This window comes from Triturus cristatus, chromosome 4_2 (genome assembly GCF_964204655.1).
Source record: "Triturus cristatus chromosome 4_2, aTriCri1.1, whole genome shotgun sequence".
In the NCBI taxonomy this organism is placed as follows: Eukaryota; Metazoa; Chordata; class Amphibia; order Caudata; family Salamandridae; genus Triturus; species Triturus cristatus.
In genome coordinates this window covers 316,202,133-316,226,795 of record NC_140586.1, presented here as the reverse complement: position 1 = coordinate 316,226,795, position 24,663 = coordinate 316,202,133, and the positions used below count along the sequence as shown (strand labels likewise).

General features: G+C 45.3%; 1 protein-coding gene across 2 annotated transcripts in view; it reads right to left on the bottom strand.

Moving 5' to 3' along the window:
• The window catches only part of LOC146833781 (dimethylaniline monooxygenase [N-oxide-forming] 2-like), a 321,542-nt gene extending 300,735 nt beyond the window's left edge, over positions 1–20,807 (bottom strand). Inside the window, exon 1 of one of the 2 annotated variants that reach the window (XM_085601652.1) lies at positions 20,549–20,807. The gene's annotated coding sequence lies outside the window, so the exon portion shown is untranslated. The remainder of the gene's footprint in view (positions 1–20,548) is intronic. The other variant, XM_085601653.1, reaches the window with a different exon arrangement.
• Between the last annotated feature and the right edge of the window lie 3,856 nt (positions 20,808–24,663).

Sequence of the window (24,663 nt, the reverse complement as noted above, 5' to 3'; positions counted from 1 at the left end):
ATGTACTGTTTTCTTACTTCCTCAGCTCGTGAGCACATACGTTATTGAATCTTTATATAATCTGATAAGTTGCTCACTGCACAAAATGAGGCGTTCATATGTGAGTGGAGCTACGAAAAGGAAACAAAAATCTGAAGTAAAACAGAAGCTTGCAAAGGTTCAAAAAGTAACTTCATTTTTTCCGGTACAATCGAAATGTTCTACTGATAATGCGGTGCAGTCACAGTATGAAGGAGATGATCTTGTTGCTAATGAGCCAGTAAGAGAATATACTGAGGATGTAGCTGCTTCCACTTCCTCTAACATTATAGATTTACAAACTATTGCCAGAAATGCTTCTCAGAGTATAACAGATGACAGCCAATGTTCACAAATTCCACAACCAACAGCAGTGAGCTACGCAACAGATCCTGCCTTATGGAATCCTATCACAAACGAAACACGATCATATTGGGATCAAAGAGGGCCTTCAACCTGTCAAAATCGAAATAGTGATTTTTCCAGTTCTGCTCGTGTTTATCAAATTGGAGAAATGAAACACAAGCGGAGTTTATCCGATGCTGCTTTCAAGCAGCAACTGCAAAATGGGGAATTTGTAAGTCGTACATGGCTATTATATTCTCCTTCACAAGGAACAGTGTTTTGCTTGTCGTTTGTTTTCTAGCACAGATTCTGCCTTCAGTAGATCTGGTTTTAATGACTGGAAGCATGCAGCCCGTCGTATTTCTCAACATGAAGCTTGCCCTGAGCATCGAAAATGCATGTTAGTATACACCACCCATCAAAAAGAAACTGGTAAAATTGATTCTGAATTAGAGGAACAGATAAAACATGAACAAATATACTGGCAGGGTGTGCTGAAAAGAATTGTAGCAGTTGTTAAATTTTTAGCAGCAAGAGGTATGGCATTCAGAGGAGAAAACCAGATGATAGGATCACTGCACAATGGAAATTATTTGGGGATTTTAGAACTTCTAAGCCAATTTGACCCGTTTCTTGAAGAACACATCAGGAAATATGGAAATGCTGGAAAGGGCAATCCCTCATACCTATCAGCAACAATTTGTGAAGAATTTATCACATTAATGAGCAAGAAATTTTTTTCTGCAATAATATCAGAAATAAAGGAAGCAAAATATTATTCTCTCAGTGTAGACTCCACTCCAGATGTGTGTCACATCGATCAGTTGACATTCACAGTGAGGTATGTAAAGGGTCACGTACCAAAGGAGCGTTTTTTGGAATTTATCTCCATTCATGGTCATGGGGCAGAGTATCTTGCCGATGTTGTAGTGAAATTCCTAGAGCGGGCCGGTATTCCATTATCAGATTGCCGTGGTCCGTCATATGATAATGCATCCAATATTTCTAGTCAGTATTCGGGCTTACAGGCAAGATTGAAAGAGATCAACGAATTTGCTGTTTATGTGCCATGTGCTGGCCATTCTTTGAACCTGGTGGGTATATAAGTGCAGCATGCAGGTTGTTTCTTTTTTTGACTTTGTTCAAAATTTGTACACTTTTTTTGCTGCTTCTACTCATCGTTGGGATGTGCTACTTCATTCTGTAGGCCCAGATCACAAGGTTGTAAAACGCTTGTCTGATACTCGATGGTCAGCTCATGCAGATGCCCTCAATGCATTGTGTGGTGGCTATGAAAGAATTAAAGCTGCTCTTGATTCACTGACAAATGATCACATTCAGTCAAAAGATACAATGCATGATGCACTTAGTCTCCTTAAAAAAATGGACAAGCTGGAAACCATTTTCTTGACCATTCTCTGGAATGACATACTGATGCATTTCAACGAAACAAGCAAGACTACACAAAAAGAAGATGTTAACCTCTCTGTTGCAGTCAACATTATCCAATCTTTGAAGTCTTATGTCCAAGAGTTGAGAGACCAATTTGATGACTATGAATTCAAGGTAAAGGCAAAAGCTCCTGATACTCATTACAGAGATTTTGGAAAGCGTACAAAACAACGAAGCAGTAGACAAACTCGGTTTGAAGGACCCTCTAGTGACACCGTACTTGCAGGACCGGACTGACTACCGGGCGTTTTGGAATTCTGCCGAGCAGGGGGCTGATTTCACTGCGGTGGGGGCTGATTTTGTTCATGGAGATCTGCGTGTACTTCAAAATAATTAAAGCAAAACGAATTTCGTTCAGTACACGCAGGTCCCCATCAACGAAATCAGCCCCCACCTCAGCAGCATTCCAAAACGCCCGGTAGCCAGTCCGGCCCTGCGTACTTGAAGGGCGGAACAAATTTAAAGTAGAAGCATACTTACCGATCATGGATTCTCTGATTGATGGTTTAACACGGCGAAGCGAAGCATATCGAGACCTAAATAATCGGTTTGGCTTCTTTATAAAATTAAAAAACATGAACACCAAAGAAATCGAAGGGTGGTGTGAAAAACCTGCCTCTTTGTACTATAAAGACCTGAACAAATCTGATCTCATCAAGGAATGCCAGCAGTTCAAACATTATCCTGTACACAAAAATGAAACAATTTCAATGACTTGTCTTTACAGGAAAATAAAAACTGATAAAGTAGAGAACACTTTCCCTAACATTGAAATTGTACTGCGAATATTCTTGTCGATGATGGTCACAAACTGTACTGGTGAAAGGTCCTTTTCAAAGTTGAAGCTCATAAAAAATGAGCTACGTAATCGAATGCTACAAGCCAGACTCAATTCTCTGGCTCTGCTGAGTATTGAGTCAGAAATGCTCCAAGAAATAGAATTTACTGATCTGGTTAATGAGTTTGCTGCTAGCAAATCCAGAAAGAGATGCATACTTTAAGTAGTGTCTTACAGGTGCCTAATATTGTACAGAGATGCTCCAAGGTTTGACTTAGAAGCTTTATTTTGCAGAAAAACATAGTGACATTTTTGGTATTCATTGAATCTAAGTAAATATTCATAGAAACACATTTACTTTCCTTTTTCTAAAAACCATCTGCATTAAGATGTTTGACTTCTACAACCTAAACTGCACTTAAAATACCCCTAGATGCTCTGGAATCACAGCACATTGTGCACTTATAGCATTGACATTATATGACAAGAAAAACTGACAAATGGGAAGAAGACCCAAGAACAAAATCACTTTGAATAATGTTCGCAAGAAAATGCCAAAACCGTATTCTATGTGACAAACAGCATTGTCAAAATTCAAGCCAACAACATAGAGTTCTTGTACTCAATCTTGCCTATTTCGTCCTTCTCCAACTATGAAACAACCAAAGAGGGCCTGACCATTCAGGAAAACAGCATGGATGCCTTGCAGGCATCTCCAAGACTGAGTAGACCAGGAAAATGGTAAATCATAAATGGGGTCCATCTGAGCATCATAAAAGTATTGTCAGCAGTTCACAAAAGCCTATAACTTTCTATGGTCTATAACTTTCTACTTATCATTGAAACTTAAATCAAGCTTTTGATACAGGCAGCAAACATTGCCTTCAACAAAACTTCCAAACCCAGCAGCATTTATGTTCAATTCCTCAAAATTAAAATAGAACTCCTAAACACAATTACTGCACAGGTCAGGTGTAGGTAACAAGATTTGCAGAGATACAAGATGAGGTCCAACAAGGATAATTGCTCAATCATGTTCTGTTTAACCTATGAACCATGATGTATATGATATCATCCAAACAACCACCTGTTGCACAGAACACGTTGAAGAAGGTTGAACGCCAATGCTTTTCTGTATTTATTACTGTTTGCTGTCAGCCCATGCAATAAAGTTCGTCCCAGAATCAACATTGTTAAGGCCTTAAACCATTTGAATTTCACCAGTAAAATGTTAAAGGTGATGTTCTGAGCATGTCTGAGGAAAGAAAGAACCAATGTTAACAATAGAAAGAAGGTAAGAAGAACAGCACTGAAAATAGTAAATGCATAGAAAGTTCCATACCTCAGGCTGAAATGAATGAAAAATAATATCATGGAACAAGACATTGATTGAATCTAGACAGGTGGATACAGAATTTTACTAGAAAATGGGACAACATCACTCTGGCCTACTTCAATAATGTTATATGTGATACTTAGAGTGACTGAGAGAGTGGTCTAGCACAACCAGACGGCCCCACTGATCTTCATTTGTCTTCAGGTGTGGATTCAAGTAACATAATCACTATAAAATGTAATGTAAGTAATTACAGCTCATTTTTCTTCTTTCTTTTACTGTTTCATACATTTTGAAAGTATCATTAAATATTGCGTGACATAGCAAGGGTGTGAATGAACGTAAAATGGACAGTGAATTCAAAGTTATTGTGAACAGGGGCCCCCAAAATATGTTTGGCCCAGGGCCCCCAAAATCCTTAAAATGTCCCTGACCTCTGTATCCCTTAAAGATTTAGGTCTACTAGTTTCAACCATCAGATATGTTCAAGAGGCTTTCGTCAGGAACATTAAAGTGTGTGGCCAAAATGAAGGGCCACAGTGGTGCAAATATCAGCACACCCCCTAAAGTGTGCTGTGAGTGTGGTACGATCTTGTTACTTACAGATCCTCAGTAGGGAGTACCTGTAAAGGAAAGAGGTATTAAGTGTGACAAATTTGTTTTGTCATGCATGTCTTACTTTATTAGCGCTCCTATATGCAAGGGATGTTGAGATGATGGCATCATGCATGTGACTGTGTGAAGGCATGCATGATGGCTATCTGAAAAATAACCATGTGTGGCTACAATGTGCCCCGGTGGTGTTTACTTAGATGTAAGTCCAAAGATAAATGGCACATGAAGTCTATTGCGTTTTAGAGCAATGGTGGACTAAGTCACATTCGGTGAGGTTTTGTTAAAAAATGAATACAAAATTAAAAATTAGGTATCTAGTGGCTGCGCGTGATTTTTATCAGGAGAATACATTTAACACAGACTGACAGAACATGGTGACTGACAACATGTATGACTGACAACATAAATGCGGCCTAACTTTGACTCTGTATGAAATTTGACTCATGGATCCGATCGATCAATGCTAAACCCCATTTTGACCCTAAAGAAGGAGTAAAAATGGCAAGGACGGTGGTTGCGGTAGAGTACCGAATCGCATCGCCGCTCCATCGTTTAGCCCGCAGGTGCTTGTACACACGTTTGTCTGGGGATATTTGATCGTTCTGACCTACGTTGTCGATCGGGTCCCGCCGTTTGCGGTGTGCCGATGGTCTACCTGCTAGAAGTAGGGCAAAGGCGGAATTGCTCGTATCATCACGTGGACATAACTGAGCAGCTCGCCTGTTCGTGAAACTGGTACGCTGACCTTGCGCTGCCTCTGGCCTGATGTGAGGATGCGCATGCGCCTGTGACTAGAGCGTATGTTTCTGAAAATAGTGCCCTGGCTAAGCGCTTTCTGTAAAAACATTGTGTGCGTACGTGAGATACTTGCATTAGATGCAGTGCTGGCTATATAAATACCATGGCCAAATGGCCTTGCATTAAAGGGGCATTAATAACACACAGGTATTACAGTGGGCTAGATATAGACTTTGAGTTCCTATGTGTATATTTACGGGTTAAATACCTATTGGTTAACGTGTGATAGTGTCTGGGCTACACCTCAGACGTGTCCTAACGAGATGCATTTGTACTACATACTCTGACATGGTGTTTATCTAGGATCCCTTGTATAGGTCTATCAACTATGGGTGCCTATTAAGTGATGCATTATGCTCTGATATGGAGTTTATCTAGGATCTAGGGAGTTTTTTTTTGCCTAGTGTTTTGCATCTCAATTGTAGGGACCATTTGAAGTAGTGTAATTATTTTCGCTGTATACTGTTCCATGGCACATTGCCATTAAGATCCTTTGTGTGAGTAGATAGTCTGTGCACCCAACGTTGCTCTTTTTCCAACAGTTGATCTTGTATATTTCCAGGGTGTGCGTCTAGTTGTTCAATGACCACCCAAGTCATCTCACCACATGGCTACTATCCACATAATTTCACTTCACACCATGCCACATAATTCCACAACACAAATCTACTCCACACCACACAATTCCTTGCCACACAATTCCACAACCAACAATTCCAATCCAGCCCATATAATTCCACTCCACAGCACTTACATCAACTCCACTCCATAACACATTGGTAGAAGACATTGTCATTTACAACACCAATAGCTCTAACTCTCATAAAAGCAAGACCTATTGGCTTTGCCAATGTTTTTTTTTTTTAGATCCGTGGAATCAGAGTAAGAAAATAATAATATACCTTCTTTGGAGTGCATTGGCACTTAGCTGCCCCTGGATTGCCACATAACTACTCAAAAAGAGGAATAACACAGCTGCTGCACAGTCCAGTTCCTGTAGTGAAAAGAGTCAACATGTGGATGTAGCCAAAGACCTCCTTTCTGTACTACTTTTTGAAGCTCTTTTTGTGATTACATAAACTCTGCAATACAGATGTTCTCTCAAGGCAGACTTAAAAGTCATCAACGGACTTGAGATAATAACACAGAGAGACACAGAAATCCAACACTTTTTTTTCAAGATAAACCTCATTTTACTTGTGGGAGCATGAATAATTTAAAAAGTAATGGTCGCTGCTTACAACCCGGATTGGTACATATCTAAACACATTTTCATTTCTTCACCCAAACAAGGACCTTTCTATTCATTAGTTGTGACGGGTGCAAAAACGTGACAAAGTCAGATGTTATATATCTGCCAAAAACCAGTAAATACGTAAAATTACAATGTTGTGCAACAAACAGCAGTGAGTTCTGCCCTTCTATGTCTGGTACACTTGTGTACATCTTTAATTCGCTAGAATAATTTGAGAGTCGATGTTAGAAATGGGTGTCTCTAGTTGTCAAGGCTTTGCAGCTTTGTCCATGTAGGGACCCTTCTTCTTAGTCAGGGTAAGAGGGATACACTTCTAAAATAACCCCTGCTCACCACCTTGGTAGCTTATGCAAATAACCAACAGTAATACAGTGAAAACACTACAAAAGGACACCACACCAGTTTAGAAAAATATAAAGACCAAAAGGATAAGAATCCAATATACAGTACTTAAAAATATATACTTTGCAAGATATCCTTTAAAATTGCGGAATTATCTCAAATACACAGTTCTGAGTCGGTAGCTCCGTCCGGGGCAACCGCAATGCTGAAAACGACAGTGTCTAACAATTCCAGCCGACTGCGTTGGTACTGGCCAGCTAAAGCGTCGACAGTCCCGTAAACAGTACCTTTCTTGTCGGTCGGGGCAACCGTTGTCGTTGCGTTGCAAGATGGAAGCGGTGCAGGGTGTGGTGCCCTCACGACGAGGTGGAGGCAGCGGCTCGGTGACGATCGTCCAGACGGCATCAGTGAGACCAAGGCTTACAGTGCGGGGTGAGGCGGTTCTCGATGTGAGGCCGGTGACGGAGCCGCTCGATGTTCTGGTCGGGCAGAGATGGTGTCAGTGATATCCAGGCAGGGTAAAACAAGGTGTTGCAGAATGCGGAGCCCACAGGACGCGGTGCAAGCAGTGGCTCAGTGGCGGCCACGGCGGTTGTCGGTGAGACCAGGGTTGCGGTGCAAGATGCAGCGGTGCCTTCTGTGGTGCTTGCAGGACACGGAGTCATCGACGGAGTCGGTGACTTGGTCGGTTGCTTTTCCATTCTCTGTGGCAACTGAAACACGGTTTCAGGAGCGGTACCTAGAGGTTGGTGAAGACTTTGCAGTCCTTGAAACTTCAAAACAGATGGCAAGCTCTAATTCAAGCCCTTGGAGATACTCAGCACAAGTAAAGTAAGCTCAGTCCAGTCCTTTCACTGCCCAAGGCAGAAGCAGTAACTGCAGGCAAACCCAACAAAGCAACAACAGAGCAAAGGGGCTGTACTCCTCCTTGAAGCTCTCCCAGCTCTCCTTTCTGGCAGGTTCCTTGATTCAAGCAAGTTCTCTATGAAGTATTTTCTATCCCTGAGACTTCCAAGAGGAGACAAGCTCTATTTCAAGCCCTTGGAGAAACATGTAACAGCAGGATGATGAAAGTACACTCCAGTCCTTTATCTGCCCCTGACAGAAGCAGCAAGCAGCAGGCCAACAGACCAGAGCATGCAGCAAAGTGGTCATTCCTCCTGATAGCTTTTCCAGTACTTCCTGCCAGGTTCCTTAGTTCAGCAGTAATCTAAAATACTAGGGTCTGGGCCCCAATATTTATACATCAAATAACTTTGTTCTCTTGGTGCAGAGAGACTCTGTGCTCAGTCAAAACCAGTTCTGTCCTCTCTGGTCCAGCTTCCCAGCAGGATGCGGGTAATGCGTCTGGAAGACTTGCCACACGTGGAAATCTAGGATTCGACGTTGATTGATGCGGCAGCGTAGAGCGGCGCTGTCTAGCTTTCCTCAGCCGCAATCCTTCGATGTGTCGGTTCTTGCAGCCGCAACAGGCGCTGCGTCGTTTCTGCAGTGGCTCAGTGATGCGTGCAGAATCTTCTCACACAGAGGTGCTGCGTCGGGAAAAACATCCGCAAGAAAAGCTATGCGTCAATTTCTTCAGTTCTTCAGGTTTCTTCCAGCTCCCAACAGCAGAAACAACTTCCAGAGGCCCACAGCTGGAATAGGCACCTCCTGGCAGGTCAGAACTTCCAGCAGTAGAGTTCAGGGAAGCTAGAGGTGAAGTCTTTGTGTCCCTGAGACTTCAGAACAGGAGGTCAGCACACATAGGCCGTTGGAGATCTTCTTCAAGCAGGTTCACAGCAAAGCTCCAGTCTTTGTCCTTTTCTTAGCTGAAACAGCAACTGCAGGCCAACCCAACACACCACACAGCAAAGGGGCAGTACTCCTCAGCTCTTCTCCTTTGCAGAGATTACTCTTGTGTCCAGAAGTGATCTAAAGTTCTGCAATTTAAGGTCTACTACTCATTCCCCATTTTGTCTTCGTTCTCTTTGTGCAAGGGTCTCTTAGCTCAGTCCAAACAAGTTCAGTCCTCACTGGTGCAGTATGACCACATGGGGTGGAGACAGCATTGTGCCAGGGAGAATCTCCTCCTACTACTCTAAATGTAGCCAAGCCCTATTCAGGTCAGTCCTGAGTCATCCAGGAAGGGCCAGGCACACCCCCAAGTGGCTGACTACAGTGAATGCACATCCCCAGACCCTGTCACTCCAAAACTAAACAGTCAGTCCACAAACAGGCAGAGGCACACAGAACGGTTAAACAAGAAAATGCATACTTTATAAAAGTGCTATTTTCAAAAAACTATTCAAAAAACATATTTACTAAAAGACATGTTATTAAATTCTGAGTTCAGAGAGTCTAAACTTTATTTCTCCATATTGTCCCAATGGGAAGTTATACTTGTAAGATGTTACAGAGTATTTCCCATGCTATCCTATGGAACAGATGGCCTTTCAATAATGAAAAGTGAAATTGGCAATATTTCACTATAAGGACGTCACAAACACCAGTGCATGTCCTACCTTTCACATACACTGCACCCTGCCAACGGGGGTACCTTGGGCCTACAACAGGGGTGCCCTACATGCAAGAAAATGTAAGGTTAGAGTCTGGCAAGTGGGTGCATTTGCCAGGTCGACATGGCAGTTTATAACTGGGCACAGACACTGCAGTGGCAGGTCTGAGATACCTTTTCAGGTCTACTCATATGGGTGGCACAATCAGTGCTGCGGGCTCACTAGTACCATTTGATTTACAGGCTCTGGCACACTTGGTGCTCTTTTCTAGGGATTTAGTAGTAAATCGAATACGCTATTCAGGGAGTACCAATTGTAATAACAATTTTCACAGGGAGCACTTGCACTTTGACAGTGATCAGCAGTGGCAAAATGCCCAAAGCATCTAAGCAGCAAAAACAAAAATCGGCACTGCATCAAAAATACAGGCTGTAGAGGCAAACATTCAGGGGAAACCTTGCAAAAGATGTCATGTGTAACAGGGCCCCATTCAGCCTAAGGTCAATTGAATATCTGTGAGATATGGGGGACTCAGGGCCCACTCATCACATTCTGCAGAAGGTATTATTGTGTGTTACGCCACTGCTCACCAGTATAGAGGAAGGAGTGGTCTGGCAGCAGGGCAAGACGGGACTACCTTAGTCCCAGCTATGGTCTGCTTTGTCCTCTCTTAAATCTGTGTGTGATCAAAACAAGTACAATTCGAAGTTTAAAAGATGGGAGAGGATATTGTCTGCTTCGTTCCTGGCTGGCATGATGGCCTCTTGACCAGGCCCTGAGGAAAGGGGTGAACCAATAAAGTGTGAATGTGAGTCCTGAATATGAGCCTATATTTTCCCAGTGACACTCTCAACCAGTCCTGGCTTATACGTTTAATGTGTAAAGAGGAAGAAGAAGTCTTAGAAAGCAAAGAGCTCCATGATAAAAGCAGGAGCATGTTACCAGGGTCACTGAACCCTGAACATTGCTGTATTTTATAATATCAACAGCAGCCAGGGGTCTTTTTTAGGTCTCGCTGAGCTAGCGCGCATGCGCTGCTAGCGAGACATTTTGTAAGGGAGTTTCCAAAGTGCTACCGCTGGCATAGAGCTACAGTGCACGAGGCGTGCACGCGTGCAAAGCAGCCATATGGCTTTACGCCGCTCTCCCTCATAGCCTCCTCTCCGCCCCCTTCCCTGCTGCTATTTCACACCAGTTTTCTTATGCACAGAACTCCCGCTTCTTCCCCCTACCCCCTCACAGATGGCCGCTCGCGCGGCCAATGCTTGTTAATCATTGCAGCCGGCCGGCGCTGCCCACAACATATCCATGGTGCCTTGGGTATTAAAACGCCACCACCCGCTGCTTCTTGAAATGCACTGGAGCTTTGCCGCAACTTCTTTTTTGTAAGCCACGGTTGGAGTAAGTAGTTAGCCCAGGATCACAGGATGTCGATCCGACGCCAGGACTCAGCAGAGCGGCAATTAGATCACGTGCCCTCCCTGAGAGTTTTACATACTGCAGATGTGTTTGGGAAACTATGAGAAACACAAGGGAACACTTCTACACCCAGGCAATAAAATGCAGAACTCAATTGACAGAATATATGCACCATCCACGTTGTGTCACTCTATCGGCACAATGCATTCTGGATCTTGTAATTTCACTTTATAGTAGTACGGATATGACTCATCATCTTAACAGGTAGTATTCCAAATAAATGCTGTTGGCTCACACAGTCCTAACTGAGTCACGCATCACGACAGCCTACTGGAAGCATTGTACAAACCTAGAAGGAAGTTGGCATGAGTCATAATGGCTTTTATTTCGGTGTAGTGCTTTATGCTTTAGTTTTGTCCTTTCTAACAGATTCAAATAACAAGTGTAACTATAACCCAGTTTAATTGCACCATACTACTATCGACCGCTGAAGGGTGAAAGGCTGAATTAGCCATGTTATGATTCGCTCTCGTGACTTGAAAGTCACAGCTGATGTCATCAGAGAGCACCTCTCTGAGTCATCTCCCCTGCGTTCCATTACATCCTATGTTAAGTTTCTGGGTATTTTTGGGGTATATTCGGCTTGTGACTGGCAAGCACAACGTGAAAAACCCCATTCAGTGAGGAATGTCAAAGCTATTGGAAAGGATCAGTTATGCCTTTATACAAAAAGATGAGTGGCAGGAACACTGACCCCAACCCGGGCCCCACCCCACTTCACTCTCGGGAAACTCTACGCTGCAAGCTGAATTATCCCCCATGAGTGGCATCATTGTTTTGGAAACACAGGGGGAGGTTAGGGGGGCTCTGCCCTGTATTTAAAGCTTGTTCCAGACAGTATAGGATTTTCAGTTCCCCACAAACTCCATTTATGTATATTTTATTTATATTACGTCGTCATGCTCACCGTCACCCTTGCTGGGCCTGTGGCCACGCCCCTTTTCTTTCGACCAGGTCTCCAGCTCTACTCCATGCTGCCGCTCAGCTCTTGAACCGGGCGCATGTCACACCTATTGCGTAGTACATTGTTCTGCTTTTCAAAATTGAATTTCCACTCGCATTGTTATGCATATGAAGGCGAGAAACCTGGAAGAGATTCAAGTCTTTTGCGGCGAAGCCAGCAGCAATGGGGAGCAGTCATGCACACTGCGCGCTCGACCTTCGGGACGCGCGCGTGCCCTCCCGCGCGGCTCCTTCTACAGCATGGCTCGCTAGACACTGGGTAGGTACCCCTTCGTCGCGAATGCTCTGGAGCTCTGTAGGTTGCACTTGTGTCTGTCTGTGAGTGAAGTTTGTACTCCCAATGCCTGTGTTGCACCCTGCATGTTTGCCAGGAAAATGGATACAGCTGCATCCCAGGCTATGTCTGTTTTGTATACGTGTGATGTGACTATTGCAGTATCTGATTTGTATGTGTGAAGAAAGAGTCCACTGTTGTATCCTCTCTTTGTTCGTGAGGGAAGCTGTTACTGTAATGCCTGTGATGTAAGTGGATATTTGAGTGTGGGATGGAAGGTTGGACTAATGTCTGTGTTGTTTCTCTTTTTTGCGCAAAGGAACTTGCACTACTTCTCGCCTGTTTTTTCAAAGTGGCTCTGGACCTTGCAAACTTTTCTATTGTGGGCGCGTAGAGTTTGTGTCTCTTTCTGTTCTGATTATGGATGTGTATATATTTCTGGGTTGTTTTGGGGTTGTCTATTTGTTTTCGTTGTGCTTTTTATAGCACTCTACAGTTGCACTCCAGGGTACGCAAGCAAACATATTATCAGTGCCACGCCATCACTTTAGCACCCAGGGTAAAGTACTGCATGGCTAAATACTTATAAGGTCCCAAAGGCGAGACCTATTGGCTATGCCAACGCTTGTTTTCCTTGTACTGGGGCCAATAACACACTGGCTACTCTACCGGATGAAAGCCAGGACTGGCTGAAGATGTTCCCAGAAGACATTGAACCACTTAGAACCTTTGGGAGCCATCAAATACAAGCTGCCTAACCTGGAGCACAGGCAAGAATAGGAATAGGTCCCCTTGTAAAGAAACACTGTTTAGAACATTTCTACTTTGTAATACGACATATATGATCGAAGATTAATGACCATGTTTCGTTTTTTAATTGTTGCAGTTTTATACAGGGCAAACTCGATCCGAAGGTATTGGAGTGCTTTACATGAGCACCAGTTACATTAGGCAAGGACACATTCATCTGTTTTTTGGGGGGCACGGGCGATTAAGTGAATACACCAGAATCACAAGATGTTGAGCCGATGCCCAGACTAGAACCCTGCCCCCGAATTCCAAAGTCGGCAGTGTAACGTCCACCGGACAGAGGACACGGACACTAGACCTGATTCACGTCACTCCTTTATTTCGGACGTCCTTCCACGTCCCTCGCCTACACTGTACTACCCATCCCCGGGCATTCCCTTGTCTCCTCCCTCATCCCGCCTCCAGCCAGACTCCTCAGCCGAGGAGGTCCTAGCGCCCCACATCAGCTCACAATATAACATCTCCCCCTTTCTTGATAAATGAGTTAGTCCCAGTCTCTACTGAATAACCCCAGAACAACTTATCACATAGTTACAGTTCCTCTATCAGGCGCCTCGGTTTCTTGATAATTCGAAGAGGCCAAATATGGATGTCGGGACGGTCAGGTTCTCCTTCATCAGGGGTCACTCTTGACTGCTGGTCCCGGGTTTCCGTGGCACTAGACTTAGTCTCTCCCGTGACAGGACCCTTGAGCACCTCTTTAACCTTAGGGCTGCACTTCTGAAGAGGTGCCACATTTCGGGTTATTTTTTTTTTCAACAGATTCAGCAGTGATCATGGTTCCCTCTTGGCGAGCGAGTATTACTGGACCTTTCTGATAACAGCAGTCAGCTTTCTTTTGTTGTTCTTGTTTTGTTAGTGCTGAGCCACCTCCAGTACTCAAGTGCGGTGCAGTTTTTCTACGATGATCAGCAGACGTCTTCATTTCTTCTTTCTTGAGCTGGTCAGTGATAAGTACGTCAAGGGCATCAGAATCATGGGATCCTGTTCACCCACTCCCGTCAACCATGGGTGTTCTCGTTCGCACTGGACGGCCCAGCATTACAGTCGCGGGGCACTCACCCGTGCTAGAATGAGGCGTGTTTCCATACACCCGCAAGACTTCATTTAGAACCATTTGAATGTCGTGTCGCGACACTTCAGCTCGTTGAACCGCCTTCGTTAAGGTAGACATGACTCCCTCATCCATTACGTTGGCCTGTGGCCACAGCGATGTAACTTTCCGATGTTTGAACTTGAGATCCTTGGCAAAGTCCGCAAAGTCTCGACTATTAAACGGAGACCCATTATCCGTTGTCACTACATTGGGAGTACCCCAGGCGGCAAACACTTCATCTAGGACAGGTATTGTACTGGACGCTTTGGTTGACGCAATGAACTTGGCTATCGGAAAATGTGAACACTCATCCGTGATGACCAGGATGTATTGTCCAGATTTGAAAGGTCCAGAGAAGTCTACCACAATCTGCTGCCACACACGTCTGTCATCTATGCTGTTTGAAGTGTCGACATCTGAGTGTCTCCAGTTATTGTTTTGGGTGCGACACATCACGTCTTGCAGAGCACTATCTTCACGAGTGGCGTCTACGATGGCTTCCAGTGGAGCTGCTGGCTGTCGCTCCGTCTTTCCCAGGCCAGCAAATAACTTTGTAGGTCTTTGAGCCACCTCATGTTCGTCATCCACCTTGTACAAGATGTCCACTAATTTTAGCCGCTCAGCAGTCGGAAGACTCAAAAGGCAGTCAGCCTCTGGCCCTTTGATGACATGGATGAATGCAGGAATGGTGCGATCTTGGTACGTAAGGTGTGTTAGGAACTTTCCCACGCAAGGGAGGAGCTTCTTGGACATCCACGGATAAACTCTTACGTGGGCCAGGCTTAACAGTGGAGGTGACTTCATCCTTTGGTATTCCGCCATTGTTATGTAGTTGAGAGAGGCTCCGCTGTCCATCACGAATGTTGCCCAGTGCGTACCAATTCGGATGTTAAGTCTGCGATATTTCTTCAATCGATTGTGGTCAGCGACCATCCATACGTATTCATCACTGTCCTGTGAGACGGAAGCCGGTGACCTTGAATCTGGAGAAGACATGCGTCGAGATCGATATCCTTGGTGAGACTGACGGCTATAGCGAGAGGAACCCGTTGATGAGTCTCTGCGATCACTTACTGCTTTGGCTTGATGCCGCGTACCTGCAGATCGAGATGCCTTTTCATGATCTCTCGGTGCACTTCTCCTGTGGTTTCCGCAAACATTTTCAAAGTGATTCTCCCCTCCGCACTTATGGCACTCCTGACCCATGGCGGGACATCCATCTGTGTGAGGAAAGTCATAGCCACAGCGATAGCACTTGAGATGCCGATCTCTACGTCTTTTGTTACGACTGGAGCTGCGATGTTTTCTATGCACTGTCTGTTGGTCCCTCCTGTCTCTTGACGACCTGTGTTTCGCTGGCGAACGTCTGCGTCCGCCGTGCGATTGAATTCTGAAGGCTTGCTCACGCTACTCACCTCTCCGAGCCTCCATTTTCTTGGCATGTTCATCCACTTGGTCATGCACACGCGTCATCTCTTCGATCTCGTCGAGGGAGTAACTCTTCTTTAACAATTTCCTTCTCAGCGATTCGGATTGACACCCTTCAATGACCCTCAGGCGCAGGGCATCCTCTGTCGAGAAAGAATCAAATTCGCAGTAGCGGGCCAAGCGTCTGAGGCGGGTGATGAATGTGCACATGGACTCATCTTTTTTTTGAGAAGCAAGATTGAAAGTGTACCTCTCATAGTCTATATTTCGTTTGTGATGGAATTTTTTGTTAAGCGCCGCACACACCGAGGCGTAGGATGCCGCATCCACATCCGGTAGTTCTTTTATTATTTGCCCAACATCCTTGCCTATCAGGTTGCGTAACGCTATTAATCGTTGGCCGGGATCCACCACCTGCGACCCCGCCATGAAATCTTCTAAGTCCTCGAGCCATTCCTTCCATCGAAGGCCCATGCCTCCGCCAGTTTCAAGGACCAGCCGCTCAGGTGGGCGCACGAAATACACACCGAGCATGCCCATCTGCCCAGCGATGGGTGACGTAGACCCAGACTGGTGGACCGGTGACGGTGACATGACAGCGACTTGGTACTACCAGATCCTACTTCGTGTTTCTGTTCACCGTCGCCGGACGTGGTTACTGTTACTCAGCTCCAGTCCGCTTTGTCTTGCTATCAGGTAACCGTTACTTGATTTTATTACATTTTTTTTTTCTTGCCAATGCTTGTTGAATTTTACACTTTTCCTTACAGGAACCAATGCTTGATGATTTTTCGAGCCATTCGGTTGCATTTACCAAGGCTTAGTGATTTTGAGGCTTGTATCGTTGTATTTACCAATGCTTGATGACTTTGAGTCTTTCTATTGCATTTTCATTTGAATCTGCCAATGCTTGATGACTTTTTGACTATTCAGTTGAGTTTGCCAATGCTTGATAGCTGTCAAGCTGTTCCGTCGGCTTTGCCAGTGCTTGGTGAATTCCAGGTTAATCTGTTGCATTTACCAATGCTGGGTGACTTTCAGGCTTTCCAGTTGCATTTACCAGTGCTTGGTGCTGATTATTGAAGCTCGCCTGACTTCAAAATGGCCACCAGGGATTCTTCGCAGGGGATTGGTGCAGGCGCCTGATTCCAAGATGGCCGCCTAGCCACTCACCCCTCGTGATGCAGCCTCACACACACCGGCAGACCCGTCTCAGGCACCCGGGCTACATCCAGCACTCGGCCCAGAAGGAAGGCACTCACCCACAGGTAAACGGGGCACAGGAGACACGCGACTGGGGTGGGCACCCAGATCGTTCTTCCGTGCAGGGACCGTGAGACCTTCACGCCACTTCACTGTCTGGGGGCCGCAGATACCTTTCTCTCCCTCTCTCGCTGCCACTTCTCGCGTCGGGGCTCTCAGCGACCCGCAGGCAGACGACACTCCAGATGCGACCGGGGTGGGCACCCGCGTCGCAGCCTGCCTTATTAAACACGGTCGGGGTAGGCTCCCGCACCGTGCTACGTGAATTCAGCGGCGCGCTCCACACGCGCGCAGCTCTTCCAGGCCACCTCGTCACAGGGATCCACGCCGCATGAGCCGATCCCACCCTCGTCGCCAGCTGTAATGTCCACCGGACAGAGGACACAGACACTAGGCCTGATTCACGTCACTCCTTTATTTCGGACGTCCTTCCACCTCCCTCGCCTACACTGTACTGCCCATCCCCGGGCATTCCCTTGTCTCCTCCCTCATCCCGCCTCCAGCCAGACTCCTCAGCCGAGGAGGTCCTAGCGCCCCACATCAGCACACAATATAACAGGCAGTTCTGGCCATTACACCACATCTCTGCTTTTTAAGCTTTGTGTTTCCCTCCAAATAAATGCTGCCTTTTTCATATTCTCTGCATTCATACATAAAAATGTAACTATTCATATCGTAAAATACCTGAAAGGGGTGATAAGAACAAGGAAAACAATGTAAATCACATCTTTCGTCCAATTTGATTTCGGTTTTAATTCAGGTTAAGGCAACACTGAAATCTGTTTTTAGTTTTTGCTTTTTGTAAACTGTAGATAGCTGTTTTCTTTTTAAAATGTTCTTTTTAACTTTCCAAGTATGTCTTTTATAGATGTCTGTCAAATTGTGACACATTAATTAATTTTCTTATGCTCATTGTGTAGTCTGCTTTTATGATTTGACATTTTTAAATCGAATAAAGCGTATCTTGACTTGACTTGATGTAACTAATCCTTTAACAAATTAAATAGATTATTTAGCACATTTCTGCACACGAGGACACATGGCTCCAAGGCATATGTATCTTTGTGAGCAAAGCTTGTATTTGGCTCTCCTTTTCATAATATTTGTTTATCAACGGATTAACCAAAGTGTCTGTGCTTATGAGGGTTATTTGCTGGCATTCAAACTTGGGCACTGTTCCATAATGCACTCCCCGCATCTGGGTTTGTTATGCACTGAAGGTGCCTGCTGGCACTTGTTCTTCATAATCAACATTTACCCATTCCATAACAATATGATTTTCCTTCAAGCTCTTTTTATGATTATGAAAAATTTAAATGCCCTTTATTTTCTAGTGATAATCACTTTATGACGCATTCATTCATGTTCATAACTCATTCCTTACATAACATGGGGCAGATTTACAAGCTCCGTGCGCCACTTTTGCGTCACTTTTCCCATGTTAAAAGTGATGCAAACGTGGCGCAAGGGGCTTGTAAATATGCCCCCATGTGTGGCACAGTGCTGTCCAAGACAGAATTAGTCAGAACTCCAAAGTCCCCTTCCTCTAGATACTTAAAGAAAGAATTTATGAGGGTTGTGAAGATTTGAGAAAAGTTTTTAATTACACCGAAAAACATTTCTGCCTAGTGGATTTGGTCAATTCCATCCGAAGGTTCTATTTGCCTGATGCCAGAAGGTTAATTTCAGCCACCTCTGGTTTTGCATCCAATTGCATTTTGGATTGTAGAACTTTAAGGACCATACAATTAATGGGAAACGCAAGTGTCCAAATCTCAGATTCTAAAGTAGTGTTGGCTGAAAAGTCCCCTGGCTGAATGTGCCCTACATGAAATGTGGGTAGTTGACAGCTATAAAAGTCATGCTTAATTCACATTGCTCATTTTCTTTAGAGTAATCACAGTTTTCCAATTTCTTTACAAAAACTGGCACATTAGGAGGGATTCCCAGGTGCCATGGACACGGGGATATAATTTATGACTATAAATTTGAGAAGTTATGAGTAGCCGCTGTTGCTCCTGGCTCCCTCTTTGGCACCACTGGTCATGTCCTTGCCTCTCCTGGTAAGAGGGATCATGGTGGCAGTGGCTGGAGCAGAAGGTAATCAGGGCTCTGGGGGTCCTATTTCCTTGCTGTAGTTTGAAGTTCTTGCTCATCCACAAGACCATCAGCAGCGAATAGGAGGCTGTTGGGGGATGGGGGCTGGACAAGAGGTCAACCCTGTGATATCTAAAGTGTATGACGTCACTTCCACTAGCCGTCATATTTTGATGAATGGGCTTTTATGACATTATTATTATGCATTAGATAGCACGGTTTATACTGCACTCATTTTGATTGAACATGGGGAGCAAATAAGGCATTGAAAGGCTGTGTTGGCAGCTTTTTGGATCTGCTAAGTTACAACGGAGAGCTACTCTTGTGCTTAAAACAGACACCTTTGGCTGTATCCATGACAAAATTATCTTCTGACACACATCTTGGCCAGAATGTTATTTTCAAAACCATGGTCACATTGGGTGTAGAGCACCTATCATTAACTTCCATATGGTGATATTTTTGTAAACGGTATTTGGGACACAATATTTTCCTCACATGATGACATTCAATAATCTCTTCAGCAGCAGAAAGGATCATAAGAAAACCAGTCAATGTAACTCTTTTTAAAAAATGATTCCCCCTCTTACAGGGCTAGCTGTTGACCCTGTTACTGGACCGCTAAGTTTCCAGTCCTCTGATTATATGCAACTCATCATTGAATTTCGCGAATCCTGGTCATGGGTCACTTCAACTGAACTAAGTAAACTAACATCAAAGGAAATAAAGATTTATAAAAGAAAATACCAGGACTGGGAGGGAAAACTGAAAGCCAGTGGCATTTAGTTGTCTGGTGACCCTGCCCTTAGTCTCCAAATGGCTCGTGAAATGATGGGGACATTCAGTCGCCAGCGAGGCTGCCTGAGCATGAAATCACTGTTCCCATTAGAATTATAAACCTGCAGGTCCCAACATGCTTAATACTGTTGGGTAACAACTCAGAAGAGGCTGAAAGTAGCACTCTTGGCTTGGAGACAGTTAATCGACAGCTTAGAGCTGTTCTCCTTTCTTTCTCAATCAGAAACCCTGGATACTTTGAGAGCCTTCGACAGTATCGTCTTGAGAGCCACGGCCGCCAAGTGGGCCCATGTGATGAGTAGGACCCTCAAGTAGGAGTGGCTTCTTGGCCATGAGCACTGTGCATTCTGTACCGGCGTTTTTAATTTACAGGGATCTGTGTGAGCTTGGACTCACAGGAAGCAAAATGCTGTTGACTGCAAACAGCACTAACCAAGGGTGTCACAACCGACTTGGGGCTATTGGCTAACTTATATCCCCTTTCTCCCAAATATGGACCAGTGTCCCGAGTCTCAGCAAATTGGACTATAGCAATGGGTTCTGGCTCTGTACCTCATATAATTTTTACTGCCCCATTTCCCCACTGGAAATGTATTTGTTCTGAATTGTAAAATAAATGTATGATTTATTTACAATAGGAATGTTTAGCCCGTGCTTGGAGTTAAGAGACGACCCGGTGCTACTGGGGAGGACCACGTTGCTAGCTCTATACTTTCATTTAGAAAACGTGCATTCTGGGGGTTGTAGTTGGTGTACACTTCAAAGTGAACAACCAAGACTAAAGTGCCAGACTGCAACAGTTTGCAGGAAGAATTCCCAAGGTATGCAGCCGCCAGGAGTGAAGCTAGAAACCTAAGGCCAATCATACAGAAAGCCCTCAATCCCAGATAAAATGAGCCGTACCTGTGGCTTCTCCTTCTGCTCCAGGGGTGCTCCTCCTGCCGAGGCTCAGTATGTTCCTCGTTGGATGTAGCAGCGGACTCTCTGCAGACGGCGCTCTTGCATCTAAAGGAACGCAGTGAACGGCGTCATTTAAATCAAGGGGATCCGCTGTTAATCATCTCCGTCCAGGGCGGGTGCCAAGCCCGCAGGCGCAGAGATGGCTGCTGCTGGAGTTCAGCCAGGCTGATGTGTTGTGGTCCCGTTCTTTCCTCGTTCCTCTGCCTCCCATGGGCTGCTGCTTCCATGTATGTGGGGGTGTGCGTTCTCGCCCCAACTCCCTGCGCCTCTGCAAGAAACAACAAGCCAGAGGATATTGTTGGCAGGCTTCAGGGCTCGGATTGAGCAAGAGGTGGGGCAGGTGCGCATAAGGCTTTTGTGGAATCAGATAGGAGCGCCTCGCATACATTTACCTCAGAACACGAAGGGGCAGAATAATGTTCCCTGGCGCATCCCTGCAAATCAGCAGGGATGCGCCAGGGAAGATGCATCACGCAAGTTTGCCCTTGCGCCACCGCAGATGCGCCGCATTTATAATGCGGTGCAACGTGGCGCAAGGACAAGCAGATGCGTGACGCATCTGCCGGCGTAAGGTTGGCGCAGTGCTGAAGTTGTGTCGCAAGCGCGACGGAACTCCAGCACTGTTCCAACCTGCTCTATCCCTAACATGGTGCGTCACACCTAACGCCTGCTTGAAGCAGGCGTAAGGATTTGACGCACCAGCGTCGGAAAAGTGACTGCGTGAAATCTTGAAGATTTCACTGCGTCACTTTTCCGAGACTTTTTCCGACGTAACGCCCACCCTGCACACATTAAACCTGACGCGGGTTTAATGTGGCGCAGGGCTTTACAACGTGACGCATCTCCCTAGATGCGTCACGTTGTAAATCTGTCGCAGCATGGCGCTAGCTTTGCGCCGCCGCTGCGTCACAAAAGTGACGCAGCGGTGGCGCAAATGTGGCGCACGGGGCTTGTAAATCTGCCCCGAAGAGTGTACCAAGGAGTTTACAGTCAGGCCTGGTGCACCCTATCGGCTCCGTTCAGGAAAGGCGCTTTCAATGGAACGGCACATTTGTTCCCATTTTGGAGACTGCCCTGAAGGGGCTCATAAAATAACACGGATTCAATTCCTATCCCTGTGCTAAGGAGCACTATTCTCCAAAGCAGTGAATGCATCCATCTGTTGAGGAGACGTTTTTGTGTCTTGGAAAAACACTGGATGCATAACAGGTGGCATCTCTGGCGCACAAGTCGCATGCAGGGGTGGCTCCTCCACAAGGGCGTAGGAACATCGCCCCACTGCCAGAGGCAGCACCTAAAAAATACAACTATATTTGATTATGATCATGATCTTCATTTGCTTTATTTCGATAACTTGTATCATAAAAGCATTTGTGGTAATGTGAGCATTGGCTCAGAATGCTCAGACATTGGAATGTGTGATGAGGTCATGAGGGCACTGCATTCCGATTGTAAGCAGTTGCTCCAGGGCCCCTTCATGGTGAGACTTATCCTCTTCATTAAACATCCTCACACCTTCACAGACTGCCTGGAAGTCATCATTATCAAAGCATTGTGCAACGTTTGTACAGTGAATAAAAGGGAATAAGTTGATGCAAATAATTGGTTGATACATAATTAACTGGAGATTGTGCTTACACAGTATTTTTAGACTTGATATTGCACTACAAAACATATAAACAGTTATCTAAAAAGCTGTACATATGAGTTTTTACAAGTTCAAACCTAAAATCATACATGAATTAAAAACGGATATTTTAAAAAAGGAGCTAAAAACATGGCAGTGCAATCCAGTGAGCTTGTATAAAGTGCCAGTGCTTTTACATTCTAAAAAGGCTTTCTTGGGTTAAGGTGACGTCCCGGTGTGGCCTAGAGTATGAAAACTAAGGCATTCCTCACAAGGCTTTTTGCCTGACTATTCGTGCATACCTTAGGATTGGGTTACCCCACAAGTACAAAGCTCTTTATTCAGATTTTAGAATGTGCAGAGCATAAGATTAAGGCACTCCTCGCAAGGCTTTTTGCCTGACTATCCAAGCATAGCTTAGAAACTTAGCCACCCCGCAGGTAAAAAGTACACTTCGGTCGGATTTCAGGATGCGCAAAGCAACCTGATGGTCGCGGGTGCCCATGTGTCTGCAGATCGGTTTTAGCCATTTAGACCGTGCGAAGTTATAGGCTGGACAGGCAAACATAACATGGGCAACACACTCCAACAGGGCTCCCCAGCAGGGGCAACTTTCTGTTATATTCTTGGGTGAACACCACTTTGATGTTAGTGCATGGACTGGGAGTGTGCCAAGCCTAAATCAGATATACAAAGCCCTATCTTGTGGCACCTGGATTATATCTAGGTAAGGCTCAAGACTTCTGGTCTGCTTGTAATTAAGGAATTCTTCCATTAGCCTCCCCACGTTGGACTTGCTAAATTCCTGTCTATCCATCCAATCCCAGTATATGCGCTTGAGCTCTACCTTACTTGGGTTTTTTTGGGTATCCCACGATTTTTTAAGTCCTAGTAGTGTCATCGTTTTCCTAACGTTTGATATCCATTTGACCCTATGATCCACATCTAGGTTCATCACCTCCGCTAGTGCTGCGGCATATTTAGTGAGCTCTAGGGTATGCCTCAGGTGTGCCCAAAGGAGAAATGGGCGTAGCTTAGCAATATCACTAAATGGCTGCCTGCCCATGTCATACATTAGGGGTGTTAGTGGAGTGTTGCGGGGGAGCATCACCAAATCCCTCAAGAACTTGTGCTCTGATCTACTGATGTCATCTGCATTGTCAAACCCCCATAGCTCGGCTCCATACAGAGCTGAGCTAACTGTCTTAGCTTCATAGACTACGAGGGCCGGGGCAACTGGCCTACTAGAGGAGGAGAGATGTTCTTTGCTTAGTGCCCGACCACACGTTTGTGGTTCATAAGCATTTTGGTTAAATGGGGCCTCCAGAGTATTTTATCTGAGAGTCGGATGCCAAGATAATCAAAGGTACTGACTCTCTCCAAGAGGGTGCCATTCAACGTAAAGTTGCTCCTAAAGGATTTGTGGGGTTGAATACCATGAGCTTTGTTTTTGAGGTGTTGATGACTAAACCCCGAGAATCACAGAAAGATTGATATCTGTTCATTAATTTTTGTAGCCCTACTGAGGTCTTTGACACCAGCAAGGTGTTGTCAGCAAATAGGAGGGTAGGCACTTTGTCACCCGCCAGGATTGGGGCATCAGCAGGATCTTCTTGAAGGGAACTCACCACCCCATTCACAGATAAGGAGAACACGGTGGGGGCCATGACGCAACCCTGGTGGCCTCTCCTGCCAACAGGGATCTGTTACGTCAACTGGCCTTGGGTCCCCCATCTCACCTAAGCATAGTTTCCCTCATGAAGGCGGATCAGTAGCTAAAGGATTAGGGGAGGGATGCCCATATCTTTAAGGGTATGCCACAGCCTGATCCTAGGTACTAGATCAAAGGCGGTCTTTGAGTCAATGAATGCAAGGTGAAGACTGCCCTTGCCAATTACCATGACTTTCCAGTATATAAGGAGTAGCCTAAATACCCGGTCGATCGTTCCAGTACTGGCCCTAAAGCCAGCCTGGTATTGGGAGAGGATATCTTCCTCTTCAGACCACGTTTGGATTCTCTGTAAGAGCACCCTACCTAGCACCTTTTGCATTGTGTCAATCAGACTTATTGGCCTGTAATTTGAGGGGTCTTCTCTGGCACCCTTTTTGTAGATCGGGACCACCTCTGCGCCTTTCCAGGATTCTGGCACTGGGCCACCGCCGACTAAAGCATTGATCAGTAGCTGGATGTACTGTCACCAACTTCTGGGGTCAGCAAGAAATTCGTTTCCTGGGAGGCCGTCTGGTCTGGGAGCTTTGGCAGGGACTATCTTCTTTATTGCTGCTTCTATTTCGACAAAAGAGAAGGGTTTGCTAGCATTCCCTGCTGGAGGGATGTCTATGGGGCTGCATGGCTCCTCCAGACGTCCGTTCTCTGTAGCGGAATACAGTTTCCCAAAATGGTCATGCCAATCTTGTCTTGTGATGTGAT